At 38.7% G+C, this 14,245-nt stretch overlaps 1 protein-coding gene and 1 pseudogene across 3 annotated transcripts in view; both read left to right on the top strand.

Annotated features, from left to right (window-relative positions):
• Positions 1 to 2,126, top strand: part of LOC108318396 — a 25,993-nt pseudogene extending 23,867 nt beyond the window's left edge.
• Positions 1 to 14,245, top strand: part of SMAP1 (small ArfGAP 1) — a 176,356-nt gene that overhangs the window by 24,517 nt on the left and 137,594 nt on the right. The window lies entirely within an intron of this gene.

The following is a 14,245-nucleotide window of genomic DNA, read 5'->3' as shown; positions in this document are numbered from 1 at the left end:
ACAGAGTCTTGCTTTGTTGCCAGGCTGGAGTGCAGTGGCACAATCTTGACTCACTACAACCTCCGCCTCCCAGTTTCAAGCGATTCTTCTGCATCAGCCTGCAGAGAAGCTGGGACTACAGGCATGTGGCACCACACCCAGCTAATTTTTGTACTTTTAGTAGAAATGGGGTTTTACCATGTTGGCCAGGATGGTCTCAATCTCTTGACCTTGTGATCTGGCTGCCTCAGCCTCCCAAATGCTGGGATTATGGGCATGAGCCACTGTACCTGGCTGTCGTTGGTATTTTAATAGGGATTGCATTGAATCTGTAGATTGATTTGGGTAGTATGAACATTTTAACAATATTGATTCTGACAGGTGGAGAGGCCAGGTTGGCTAAAGCTTGACCTCTAGCATTGGGAAATGGCATTGGGGGAAGGATGGAGAAACTGAGAAAATGGAAAAAACTAACTGTGAGACCTGGAAGTTGATTTGAGATTCATATATATTTAAAGCAAAATTTATTAAAAATTTAAGGGGTTTCTTGGATGTCACTCAAAGTATTGAAGATGACTCACCTCTTGATGCCCAGCTTCTCTTACATTACTCACCATAAGCTCATTTTAGACCCTGATTCTATCTTTTTCCTATAGTAGTCATAGCAAATCTTCTCTTGTTTATTTATTATGTGTTATTTTTGGCATGTTTAACAGATGTGGTTTGTTCTTACCCTAATGTAAATGAGGACAGGTGCCCAGGAAACTACACAAACACTCTTTAAGTTCAAATGGTCATAATCCTTGGGAAAGTTATTTTTTAGTTTTTCCATGTACATCTTGAATGCTACATCCAGTATCACCACAGCAAAGTCAGAAACTGAGGCTATAACTTGATCTACTGATGGATAAGCCATCTCAAGAGGCATTAATGATACACTTCACTGGCAACACAGTTATTCTCTTCATACTGTGTTGCAGCATTTCTTCCTGCAGCCCAGCAGATTGTATCTTTATCTCCTTCTGGCCATCCTGGAACTGATCTGTTCTCTGGTGTGTTTGCTCATTTACACAGTGAAAATCTGCAATCTTAATAAAGCTAAACCATATCCTGATGTACTTGAAGAAGGAAAAGTTTATACTTAACCCAACAATGTTACCTTGCAGACTGGATTCAGAACTATTTGAAACCTAGAAGAGATTGTTGAAAAGCAAGAAGACATAATAATATATATGAAGTGACACAGTTGGCTCTCACTTCCTTGGACCTAGTCTGTTAGCCAAGTAGAATGTGAGAGGGTCACCGTCTTGACAGCAATTGCAGAGGAATCCGGAGTAATCTCACAAGCTGCCGGAGATATTGCAGCTTTTGCTGAATAATATTTTATAATTTTTGTTGGAAACCTGAATTTGGTTCTCACCTGTGTGGCCATATACCATATAGGATTTGGGGGTAAAGGTACTTTGTACAAGCCTTGATAACTTGAGGATAATGTCTGTTGTGTACTTTTTGAAATTATTTAGCTACTTGGTTTATCTTAGGATCAAAGGTACAATTTAAACAACAAGAACAAAAATCCAGTATTGAATCTTCTAATCCATGATCTGGAATATATTTTCATTTTTTTGTGTGTCTTCTTCAGTTTCTTGCATCAATGTTTTATTCTATTCACTGTAGAGATCTTCTTTGATTTGTCGCTATTGTAAATGGGATTACTTTCTTGATTTTTTTTTCTCATTTGCTCTTGACATGTAGAAATGCTATTGATTTTTGTATATTGATTGTGTATCCTATAGCCTTACTGAATTTGCTTATTCCTTTTGATAGGAATCATTATAAAATGACCTTTGTCTTTATAGTTTTTCTCTTGAAATCTCTTCTGTCTGATATGAGCTACTCCTTCTGTTTTTTGATTTCCATTTGCACGCAGTATCTTCTTTCATCTCATTATTTTCAGTCGTTGTTGTATGTCATTATGGTGAAGTGTTTCTTTTAGGCAACAGATAATTGGGTGTTGCTTTTTTATCCATTTAGCCGCTCTTTGTCTTTTTGATTGGAGAGTTTAATTCATTTACATTCAGTGTTATTATTGATATGTAAAGACTTAGTACTACCATTTTGTTATTTGTTTTTTGGTTGTTTTATAGTCTTCTCTTTCTTTATTCCTTTTTTTTTTTTTGAAACAGAATTTTGCACTGTCGCCTGGTCTGGAGTGCAGTGTCATGATCTTGGCTCACTGCAACCTCTGTGTCCTGGGTTCAAGTGATTCTCCTGCCTCACCCTCCTTAGTAGCTGGGATTACAGGCACCCACTGTCATGCCCAGCTAATTTTTTTGAATTTTTAGTAGAGACAGAGTTTCACCATGTTGGCCAGGCTGGTCTCAAATTCCTGACCTCGTGATTCACCTACCTCAGCCTCCCAAAGTGCTGGGATTAAGGCTTGAGCCACCGTGTCTGGCTGCTTCTTGTCTTTTTGTGAAGGTGAATTTCTCAGGTGGCATATTTTAATTCCTTGCTTTTTACTTTTTGTGTATCTTGTGTAGGTTTTTTGACTTGCTATTACCATGAGGCTTGTAAATAACTAATAAGCCATTATTTTATACAGATGACAACTTAATACTAATTGCAAAAACAAGCGAAGAGAAAACTAATAAAAACTCTACACTCTAACTTCATCCACCCCATTTTTTAACTTTTGGTTATTTCTATCTTACTGCATTGTCTATGTCTTGAAAAGATTCAGTTATTTTTTGATAGATTCATCTCTTGGCCTTTATACTCAAGATATGAGCAGTTTATACACCACAATTACAGTGGTACAATATTCTGTGTTTTTTTGTGTGCTTACTATTACCAGTGCACTTTTTACCTTCAGATGATTTCTTATTGCTCATTAACATCCTTTTCTTCCAGATTGAATAACTTCCTTCGGCATTTTTGTAGAATGTGTCTGGTATTGATGAAATCACTTAGTTTTTGTTTGTCTAGCAATGTCTTTATTTCTCCTTCACTTGAAGGATATTTTCACTTGATATACTATTCTAGGATAAAAGTTTTTTCCTTCAGCATTAGAGCTCCTTTATATGTTATTTCTTTTTTCTTCCTTCTTTTAGGATCCATTCTTTATCTTTGACATTCAGGAGTTTGGTAATTAAATGTCTCGAGATAATCTTACATTGGTTAAATCTGTAACCTCTCTGTGCTTGAATGTTGATGTTTTTGTCTAGGCTTGGAGAATTCTCTCTTATTATCCCTTTGAATCAACCATCTACCCCATCTCTCACTCTGCCTCCTTGTTAGGCCAATGACTATTAGATTTGCCCTTTAAGGACTATTTTCTAGATTTTGCAGGCATACTTTATTCTTTTTTATCCTTTTATCCTTTTGTCTCTTCTGACTGTATTTTGAAATAGCCTGTCTTCAGGCTTACGAATTATTTCATCTCCTTGATCAATTCTGCTGTTGAGAGACTCTGATGCATTCTTCAGTGTGTCAGTTGAATTTTTCAGGTTCAATATTTCTGCTTGATTTTTAAGTTATTTCAATCTCTCGTTAAATTTATCTGATAGAATTCTGAATTCCCTTTCAGTGACATCTTGAATTTTGTTTAGATTCTTAAAAACAGCTGTTTAGAATTATCTGCCTAAAAGGTCACATATCTCTGTCACTCTGGGATTGATCATTTGTTCCTTATTTAGTTCATTTGGAGAGGTCATGTTTTCTTGGATGGTCTTGATGCTTGTGGATGTTTGTTGATTTCTGGACATTGAAGAGTTAGGTATTTATTATGGTCTTTGCTGTCGTCCTCATCCTTCTTGGGAAGGCTTTCCAAGTATTCAAAGGAATTGAGTGTCCTGATCTAAGTCTTTGTTCACTACAGCTGCATCTGCATTAGGGAGCACCCAAACCCAGTAACACTGACTCTTGAAGACTGGTGGAGGTACTGCTTTGGTGGTGTTTCGTGAGATCTGAGAGAATTCTTGGATTACCGGGCAGAGACTCTTGTCCTCTTCCCTTACTTTCCTCCAAACCGAGTCTCTCTCTCCGTGCAGAGCTGCATGCAGCTGAGGGAGGGGTGAAAGAAGGACCCCTGTGACCACCACCACTGGGACTGCGCTGGATTAGACCTGAAACCAGCATAGCACTGAGTGGTACCTGGAACCTGTGGCGACCACTGCCTAGCTGCCACTGATGTTCATTCAAGGCCCAAGAGCTCTTCAGTCAGCAGGTAGTGAATCCAGCCTGGCTTGTATCCTCCTTTCAAGACAGCAAGCTCCCCACTGCCCAAGGTGGGTCCAGAAATGCCCAAGAACCAGGACCTGGAGTCAGCAAACTTAGGAATCTACTTAATGTTCTGTTCTCCTGCGACTGAGCTGGCATCCAAGCTGCAGGACATGGTTCTTCTTGTTCTTCCCTCTCCTTTCTTCAGGTAGGAGTCTTTCCTCATGACCACCACTTCCCAAGGTCTGTGGTGAGTACTGCCTCGCTACTGCTGATGTTCACTCAAGGCCTGAGAGCTCTTCAGTGAGTTTGTAGTAAATGTTACCAGGCCTGGGTCTCTCCCTTCAGGATGTTGGGCTCCTCTTTGGCCCAGAGTGGATCCAGAAATGCCGTTGAGGAGCCAATGCCTGCAATCCTAGGATAGGAGCCTGTTCGGTGCTCCATCCCACGATGGCTTAGCTGGCCACCAAGCTCTGAGACAAAGTTCCCTTTATTTTTCCCTTTCCTTTCCTCAAGCAGAAGGTGATATGGTTTGAATATTTGTCCCACCCAAACCTCATGTTGAGATGTTGTAATCCCCAGTGTTGGAGGTGTGGCCTGATGGGAGGTGTGTGGGTCACAGGGGTGGATTCCTCATGGTTTCCTGTTGTTCTTAAGATAGTGAGCGAGTTCTCATGAGATTTGATCATTTAAAAGTGTGTGACACCTCCCTCTGCTCCTTGCTCCTCTCGCCATATGGCCTGCAAGCACCTACTTCATCTTCTGTCATGAGTAAAAGCTCCTTGAGGTTTCCTCGGAAGCCAAGCACATACATGTTGGTACAGCCTGCAGAAGAGTGAACCAGTTAAACCTCTTTTCTTTTTTAAGACAGTCTCTCTCTCTGTTCTCCCCTGGAGTGCAGTGACGTGATCCCAGTTCACTGCCACCTCCACCTCCACGGTTCAAGTGATTCTTGTGCCTCAGCCTCCGGAGTAGCTGTGATTACAGGTACATTCTATCATGCCTGGCTAATTTTTGTGTTTTTAGTAGAGATGAAGTTTCACCATGTTGGCTAGGCTGGTCTCGAACTCCTAGCCTCAAGTAATACACTCACCTTGGCCTCCCAAATTGCCGGGATTACAGGCGTGAGCCACTGCACCCAGCCTAAACTCCTTTTCTTTGTAAATTATCCAGCCTCAGGTATTTATTTATAGCAACACAAGAACGACCTAATACAGAAGGAGCCTGTCCCCATAGCCACCACAGCTGTGAACATGGTGGGTCATGCTTGAAGCCTGCATGGCACTGGTTCTTACCCAAGGCCTGCAGCAAGTTCTACTTGGCTACTGGCAAGTACTGGCAAGTATTACCTGCTGATGTTTATTCAAGGCCCAAGGGCTCTTTAGTCAGTAGGTAATGGATCCTGCCAGAACTGTGTCCTCCCTTCAAAGCAGTGGATTCCCTTCTGGCCCAGGGTATGTCTGGAATTGTCATCTGGGAGCTAGGTCCTGGAATGGGGGCTTTGGGATGCTACCTGGTACTTAATTCTCTTGTGGATGAACTGGTATCCAAGTTGCAAAACAAAGTCCTCTTTATCCTTCCCTCTTCTCTCCTCAAGCAGAAGGAAGGAGTCTTTCCTAGAGCTGTGAGCTATGCCGCCTGGGATTGGGGGAGGGGTAACACAAGCACTCCTTTTCTTCCCCAGCTGGTGTTTCAGCTCACTGCAACCTCTGCCTCCTAGGCTGAAAGAATCCTCCTACCTCAGCCTCCCGAGTAGCCGGGAGTACAGGCACACATCACCATGCCTGGCTAATTTTTTTGTAGGGACAGGTTTTGCCATGTTGCCCAGGCTGGTCTTGACCTCCTGAGCTCAAGTGATCCACCCACCTCTGGATCACAGGCATGAGCCACCATGCCTGGCCTGGTGTCTTACTAGGTAATGAGTACCCAAGTCCACTGGCTCCAAGGCCAGCACAGCACCAGGACTTGCCTAAGAATTGCAGTTCTTGGGGCCAGGACTGCCTTTCAAGTTTGTTTAGGACCCCAGAGTGCTTTAGCATGCACTGGTGGTATTAGCCAGAACTCATGTTCTTACTACTGGGATAGATGATTTTCTTCTGGCTAGGGCTGTTATAAAAGTTCCCTCCTTGGGCCCCAGCTGATTCCTGCCCTGTGTCCCTCTCCACCCTGACTGGCAGGACTGAGTTTCAGCATAAAGTCCCACAATCACTGTGTTCTGCCTTCCCCAAGCATGCAGATTCTTTCTCCATGCTGTACAGCTGCTGCCCAGGGGATTAAGGAGTGTAGTGTAGGCCATTCAAAACTGTCTTTCCTGCCCTCTTCAGTGCCCCTGTTCTCAATATATTAAAACTAGATATTTTGGTTCTTATGAAGGTGATTTCTTGTGTAGATAGTTGTTCAATTTGGTGTTCCTGCAGGGGAGATGATTATTGGTTCTATTTGATCATCTTGCTCTGCCTCCTCCTACTTCATTGATTACTTTCCTGACGTTATTTCACCTTTGTTTTCAAAAGATGTTTTAGTATGGCAGAGAGTTCTGGGTTGACAGTATTTTAGTTTCAGCAGTTTTAAGATGTTCTGCTATGAGTTTCCATTGATTTTGTGAGAAATCTGTCATCATTATATGTTTCTTGATCCATAATGCCTTTCCCCCAGCTTCTTTTAATATTTTTTTCTGTTTATCGTTAGTTCTAATCAATTTGATTATGAATTGTCTTTTGGTAGCTTTCTTCATGTTTCTTCTTTTTGGGGGTTCCTTGAGGTTCTTGGTTCCATGGGTTTATAGTTTTCAGTGAATTTGGAAAAAATTCTGCAATTATTTTACTTTTTTCTGTCACCCCCTCTCTTAATTTGGGGATTCCAATGAAACATTAATTAGGTTGCTGAAATTGCTGCACAGCTCAGTGATATGCTTTTTTGGGAGGTCTTTTTTCTCTTTGTTTCATTTTAGATAGTTGCTATTGCTTTGTCTTCACATTCTTTAACAGTTTTTTCTTCTTTATTGTATGATCTCTTAATTCTATCCAGTGTAGCTCTTATCTCAGTCGTTATAGTTTGCATCTTGTAGAAATTTGACTTGGATCTTTTGTGTCCACACACATGTACTCCATGCATGTTCAACCTTTCTTTCTTCTTTTTTTTGAGACAGAGTCAGGTTGGATTTCAGGGGTGTGATCTCAGCTCACTACGACCTCTGCCTCCCAGGGTCAAGCCATCCTCCCACCTCAGCCTCCTGACTAGCTGGGACTGCAGGTGTGTACCACCACACCTGGTTAATTTTTGTATTTGTTATAGAGACAGGGGCTTGGCCCTGCTGCTCCAGCTGGTCTTGAACTCCTGAATACAAGCAGGTCACCTGCTTTGGCTTCCCAAAGTGCTAGGATTACAGGCATGAGCCACTGTGCCTAGCCACATATTCAATCTTTCTTATAGCTTCTTGAACATATGAAAGTTAGTGATAATGGATTTTGTGCCTTGCCTGCTAATTCAGTCATCAGTATAATTTTGGAGTTTGTTTCAATTGATTGACTTCCGTCCTTTTTATAGATTATATTTTCCTTTTTTCATGACTGACTTTTTTTTTTATTTGAGACAGACTCTCACTCTATCACCAGGCTGGAGTGCAGTGACATGATCTTTGCTTACTGCAGCCTCCGCCTCCTGGGCTCAAGCAATTCTCCTGCTTCAGCCTCCTGAGTAGCTGGGACTACAGTTGCCCACCACCACAGTCAGCTAATTTTTGTATTTTTAGTAGAGACAGGGGTTTCACCATGTTGGCTAGGCGGGTCTTAAACTCCTGACCTCAAGTGATCCGCCCACCTCGGCCTCCCAAAGTGCTGGGATTACAGGTGTAGCCGCCACGCTCAGCCATCATGTTTCTATTGAATGCTAGATATGGTGAATTTTTTTTACTGGTTCCTGATATTTTCATATTTTAATAAATATTTTAGACCTTTTTTCTTGGATGCACTTAAATTACTTGGAAATAGCCTGTTTCAGATTTTTATTTAAACTTGTTAGGTGAGACTAGAGGAGTTTCTAAAATTAATTTTTTTTCCCATTAGTGAGACAGACATTCTTCTGAATACCACATCTGATGATCTATTAATAATAAAGTTTTCAAATTAGTTTCCTCTAATTTTTTTGGGTGGGGTTTTCCCTATCTTCTGTAGTTTCCTCACACATGTGCACCAATCAGTACTCAACTGAATACTCAGTGATGATCTTTTGCATATATAAGTTTTCTCTCTGTGTATCTCTCTCCTCTTGTGTGCTGCCTTATGAAATTCAACCACCTTAGTGAACTCCTAGATACATTTCCTGGAGTTAGGGAGGCCACTGGGCTGCCCCTAGATTTATCTTCCTTTTGCTATGGCCTGGACACTTTCCCTGGACAGTGAGCTGAGTTCATTGTAGGGCTCTCACCTAGTTTGTTTTCCATCTCATGATTTCCAGTTTCTTCAGCAATGTGTTTTATATTTTGTTTGGGTTTAATGTTGCTTTAGTTGATTGGGAAAATTCAGTGTCCCTTTATATTTGGTTAGAAAACAGAACTCAGTGTAATATTTTAGTAGAAAAAAGGCATGAAAAGAAAACTACTTTTAAAGTTCTTGTTTCTTTTTATTGAAACTTATATTTTTTACTAGTCTTATTGAAGAGCACAGTTATACTTAAATTTATTTATAACATCTGTCCTTATATAATTTTTAGAGCTACTAACAAAATACAGGAGAAAATGGCAACTATTGATGTTACTAGTACTCTTCTGTTCCAATGAAAGCTTGATACTGCTAAGTGAGTGATACAAAACAGGTTAATCCATTGTTCCTCCTAATTCTCTGAAGTCTGAATCAGCTGATAGAGGAAATCTCCTGTGATGTGCTGTGCTATTTATATATAAATTTGGTGTTACTTTGCTGACTACTAATATTACAGATGCTTTTCAAGTCAAATTAAAACATTTGATTATATTCTGCAACAAGTTATTTAAATTGTATTTCAAATAACATATTTCATTTCATAGAATGGTGAAAACATCTGTTTACATAATTATAGTTTGCTGTTGTCAAACTGATACAGAATTTGCCTTAGTCTTGAGTTTATTCTTCCTGCTAAAATGCAAACAAGGCTAATATATTTCACAGTTGTATTTGTTAAAAATCTTGATATAGCAATTTTCATTGTGATTGATATCAAAGACATTAAGTGGGATTAGTCAACTATATCCATTATTTGTGAACTTGAAAGACAAGAAAGTAGTTGGACTCTGCAGAGTATCATTTTAGCTATCAGTTTCTGCTTCTCCTTTTATCAAAACTTTTAAAATGCCACAGTTTTAATATAGAGAGACATTGATTATTTAAGTTAATTTTTCCACTTCAGGCTGAAAGTTGTTATTAATTGAACAGGCAGGCATCCAAAGACAAACATCTAACTTGTTTGTTTCTGTCTTGCTTTATTGGGATGTGTAGTTCATGATGAGAGACTCTCATCTGTTTTATTTCCCTGAGGATACCCAGTATCTAGAAAGTTTTTGGCACATAGCAAGCATTAACTACATTTTTGATGACGAGTCAGTGAATAAGTGAATGAACAATTAAGCTTCTGAGTCTTTTCCTTTCTTCCAAATCTCATCGATCTTTCAAGGCTCAGTTCATGAAGTGGTTTTTGAATGAAATTTTCTTCAACAACTTCAGTTCATTATAATCTTTTTTTTTTTGTTTTTTTTGACAGAGTCTTGCTCTGTCGCCTATACTGGAGTGAAGTGGTGCAATCTTGGGTCACTGCAACTTTCACCTCCTGGGTTCAAGCAGTTCTCCTGCCTCAGCCTCCCAAGTAGCTGGGATTATGGGCACCTGACACCATGCCTGGCTAATCTTTTGTATTTTAGTAGAGATGGCATTTCATCATGTTGGCCAGGCTGGTCTTGAACTCCTGATCTCAGTAATCCACCTGCCTCAGCCTCCCAAAGTGTTGGAATTACAGGCGTGAGCCACTGAGCCTGGCCCATTGTGATCTTTGCTTTGAACTCTTGGTATTTTCATGTCATTTTAAGAGAGAATTTTCTAACAAATAAAGCTACACACAGTTGGACCAGACTGCAAGAAGGGAGCATTCTATTACTGGAAGTGTTTAAGGAGTGGCAGGGTGGCCTTGTCAGTAAAAGGGAGGGAAGTGAGATAACAGTGTTCTTAACTTTGTGCTAGGTACTTAATGTATTTCATTTCCTTTAATTTTAAAGGCCTGGACCCTACAAGGTGTAGATCAACTTTACCTATTTTTTAGTGTGGAAACTGAGGTTTAGAGAGGCCTATAAAATTTGTCTACAGTTCCATAGCCATAAACATCTCATTGATAAACCAAGGTTGTTCTTTGTGGAAGAGCTGTTACACTGCCTTCAGTGGGTAACTACTTCATGAACTCAAAGTCCATTATGATTGTGTGAAGTATGACAGTTTGGCATTTCTACCAAGAAATGAAGGCTTGATGTGGGCAGAATGACAGCACTTGGTGGTTAGGAAGAGAAGGAAGTTTTGGATAATGGGATAATTAGAAACAGCAAAAGGGAAAGAGAGGTACCGAACTCCATCATTCTGTTCATATTTTGGCCTCATGATATGTCAGGATTTTTGACAACGAAGTTGGTGGATCCTATTTTGATTTTTAAAAGAAACATTTATTGTTGGGGTTTATTGCTCTGGTTTTTCTTTTATATGATACAAGTGATATTATTTAAAAATGAAATGAAAAAAATCTTTTAAATATTAAGACAATCTCCAGTGGCTGATAGCCACGATGCTTAATTAGAATCTATTATAAATTAATCATTACTTATCAAGGGCCTACCATGTGTCATATGCTGTGTTTTATGTACATTATCTCACTTAATATTTTCCACAACCATTATTGTCAAGTTTCTGTTTTCAGCACCATTGCACAAATAGGAAATTAAAAACTAGTAGAGTTAGCAGTGGTTTGAAACTTTTTTGTCTCTACACAAATTGAGAAAAAAACATTTTATGTGATAACTTGGGACGTACATACATGCATAAATACATATAATTGAAATAAGTGTTTCCTGGATGATACTTATTTTACTATAATTTTGCACACTGTTTTGTACTGTTAATGTTTACCCAAGAATAGATGACATGAGTCATTATCTGCAGTTTGAAAAACTCTGCTCTTGACAGCTATATTATATTCACTTCCTGACTCTGTACGGTAACAAGCCACTTTTGGTTTCCATTCTTTTGCCTGCTTTATTGTAAATATTCTGTCAAAAGAAACAAAAAAATGAAGTCTTACAGTAAAAATAAGTCCTTTTCCCCAGCTAGATTTTAATCTTAAGTTAAAGCCAATCAACTAATTTCTTCTTAGTGAAGATGATATTTATTAATAATGCATTGTTTTGAACTTGCCTTTTTTCATAGTTTCATGTGGAAACCAGACATACTATAGTAAACTGGCATATTATATTTTTATCTGACTGCTCTGTGGATGATCTGGTAAACAATCAGGATCTGTTATATATAGGTTAAAGAGGTAAAGTGTGTTCGTATTATTGGTTGTTTTGGCAGATTTTCTCTCTGCTTTTCTGTACACTTAAAATATTTTCATAGTTAAAAAATTTTAAGAATCTCATATAACCCTGTTTGTATTTAATAAATGCCTTTAAACAAATGAAAAAATATATTAAACTTTTGTTGTACCACCAGATGGCGCTCTCTATTAATCCAAATTAAGATGCCCACACCATTTTCTGAATTACTTTGTGTTGCATGTATTGGTAGATTTTTGGCATGAATGGTCAAATAATGGGATCTAGAACTGACTAGTAAAAGAGGAAGTAGAATAAATGAGTTGCTAATGTACAGCCCCAGGGTGTATTGAATAAACCAGTGTTTAATATAGTTTCTAATATAGTTTCTGGAATTTAATCGTTAGTCATTAGAATAATGTTAGAGTAAAATTTAGGATTAGGGATATAGCTGTTTTGTATTTTGCCACATATGTTTGTCTTTCCTTATTTGGGGTTTTTCTTTGATCTTATCAATAGTTCTTGTTTATCAGCTGCTTTTGACATAAATGGTTTCTTTCGTTACAAGTTTTTCTACTATTAGAGTAAATTTATTCCAATTTTATTGTACTGGAATTTGTATTCATGAGATTTTGTCATATTTTCATCACATAAGCATGGAACATTTGAGCTTGATTTGTTTAACAAAATGAATAAACATCATCTCTGAATGTATCAGCTGTGTCCATTCTTTCTCTTTTCGTAAATGTGATTTATTATTTCAGTAGTAAAGGATGTTGATCTTAAATTGGTAATCCTAAATAAAACTTTTATATTATTCTCATCAACTTTTTTTTTGTTTAGCTAAAAGGAATGATAGGCAAAATTGATTGTGTTGAAAGTCAATCCTGAAAGCTATTGAGAGCATGATCTGTTAAGTAACATTAACAGTAAAGGCTTTTTACTGTTGCCTTTGTGAAAAGAAAAACGAAACGCTTATTTTGAAATAATAATTTCAGACAATTTTGGCATTTAAAAAAGCTTGAAAATAGACATCTGAAACCTAACATTGTTAATGTAACACATTTAAAAAATTTATTTTTATTTATTTTTGAGACAATCTCACTCAGTCATGTAGGCTAGAGTGCAGTGGCATGATCTCTGCTCACTGCAACCTCCGCCTCCTGGATTCAAGTGATTCTTCTGCCTCAGCCTCACCAGTAGCTGGGACTATAGGCGCACACCACCACATTTGGATAACGTTCGTATTTTTAGTAGAGACAGGGTTTTACCATGTTGGCCAGGCTGTAAAATTTAATTTTATTGGATATATTTAAGCTGTACAATATGATATTTTGATATGCATATATAGTGAAATTATTTCTACAGTCAAACAGATTAACATACCCATCACTTATGTGACTTTCCTTAGTCACCTTTTTTGTTTAGCATGATAGGAGTACCTAAAATCTACTTTTTCAGCAAATTTTCAGTGTAGTACTGTGTTAGTAACTATAGCCCTTATGCTGAACATTACATCTCTAGACTTAGCCATCTTACATAGCTATAAATTTGTACACTTTGACCTCCTTCTCCCTGTTTCTTCTCCTTTTCTGCCCCTGGTAACCATCATTCTACTCTCTCTTTCTGTTTATTCTTTGTTTTTATTTACTTTGTTTCTATTTACTTTTCCACCTAGATTTCACATGTATGTGAGATTATACAATATATTTGTTTCTATATCTGGCTTATTTTACTAAGCATAATGTCTCCTAGATTCATCCTGTTGTAAGTGATGGGTTCTCCCTTTTTCCCCCAAGGCCGAATAATATTTCATTGTATATATGCACCGATTTTTTTTCTTTTTTTTTTTTAAATTTATTTTATTGCATTTTAGGTTTTGGGGTACATGTGAAGGACATGCAAGATTGTTGCATAGGTACACACGTGGCAGCGTGATTTGCTGCCTTCTTCCCCGTCACCCATATTTGGCATTTCTCCCCATGCTATCTCTCCCCAACTCCCCACCCCACACCATCCCTCCCAATTTCCCCCCAACAGACCCCAGTGTGTAGTGCTCCCCTCCCTGTGTCCATGTGTTCTCATTGTTCAACACCTGCCTGTGAGTGAGAATATGCGGTGTTTGATCTTCTGCTCTTGTGTCAGTTTGCTGAGAATGATGGTTTCCCGGTTCATCCATGCCCCTACAAAGGACACAAACTCATCGTTTTTGATGGCTGCATAATAGTCCATGGTGTATATGTGCCACATTTTCTGTCTGGTTTATCATTGATGGGCATTTGGGTTGGTTCCAGGTCTTTGCTATTGTAAACAAAGCTGCAAGGACCATTCGTGTGCACGTGTCCTTATAGTAGAACGATTTATAGTCCTTTGGATATATACCCAGTAATGGGATTGCTGAGTCAAGTGGAATTTCTATTTCTAGGTCCTGGAGGAATCGCCACACTGTCTTCCACAATGGTTGAACTAATTTACACTCCCACCAACAGTGTAAAAGTGTTCCTA

This window comes from Cebus imitator, unplaced genomic scaffold, assembly GCF_001604975.1.
Source record: "Cebus imitator isolate Cc_AM_T3 unplaced genomic scaffold, Cebus_imitator-1.0 Scaffold218, whole genome shotgun sequence".
In the NCBI taxonomy this organism is placed as follows: Eukaryota; Metazoa; Chordata; class Mammalia; order Primates; family Cebidae; genus Cebus; species Cebus imitator.
This window is presented reverse-complemented; position numbering and strand designations above follow the sequence as displayed.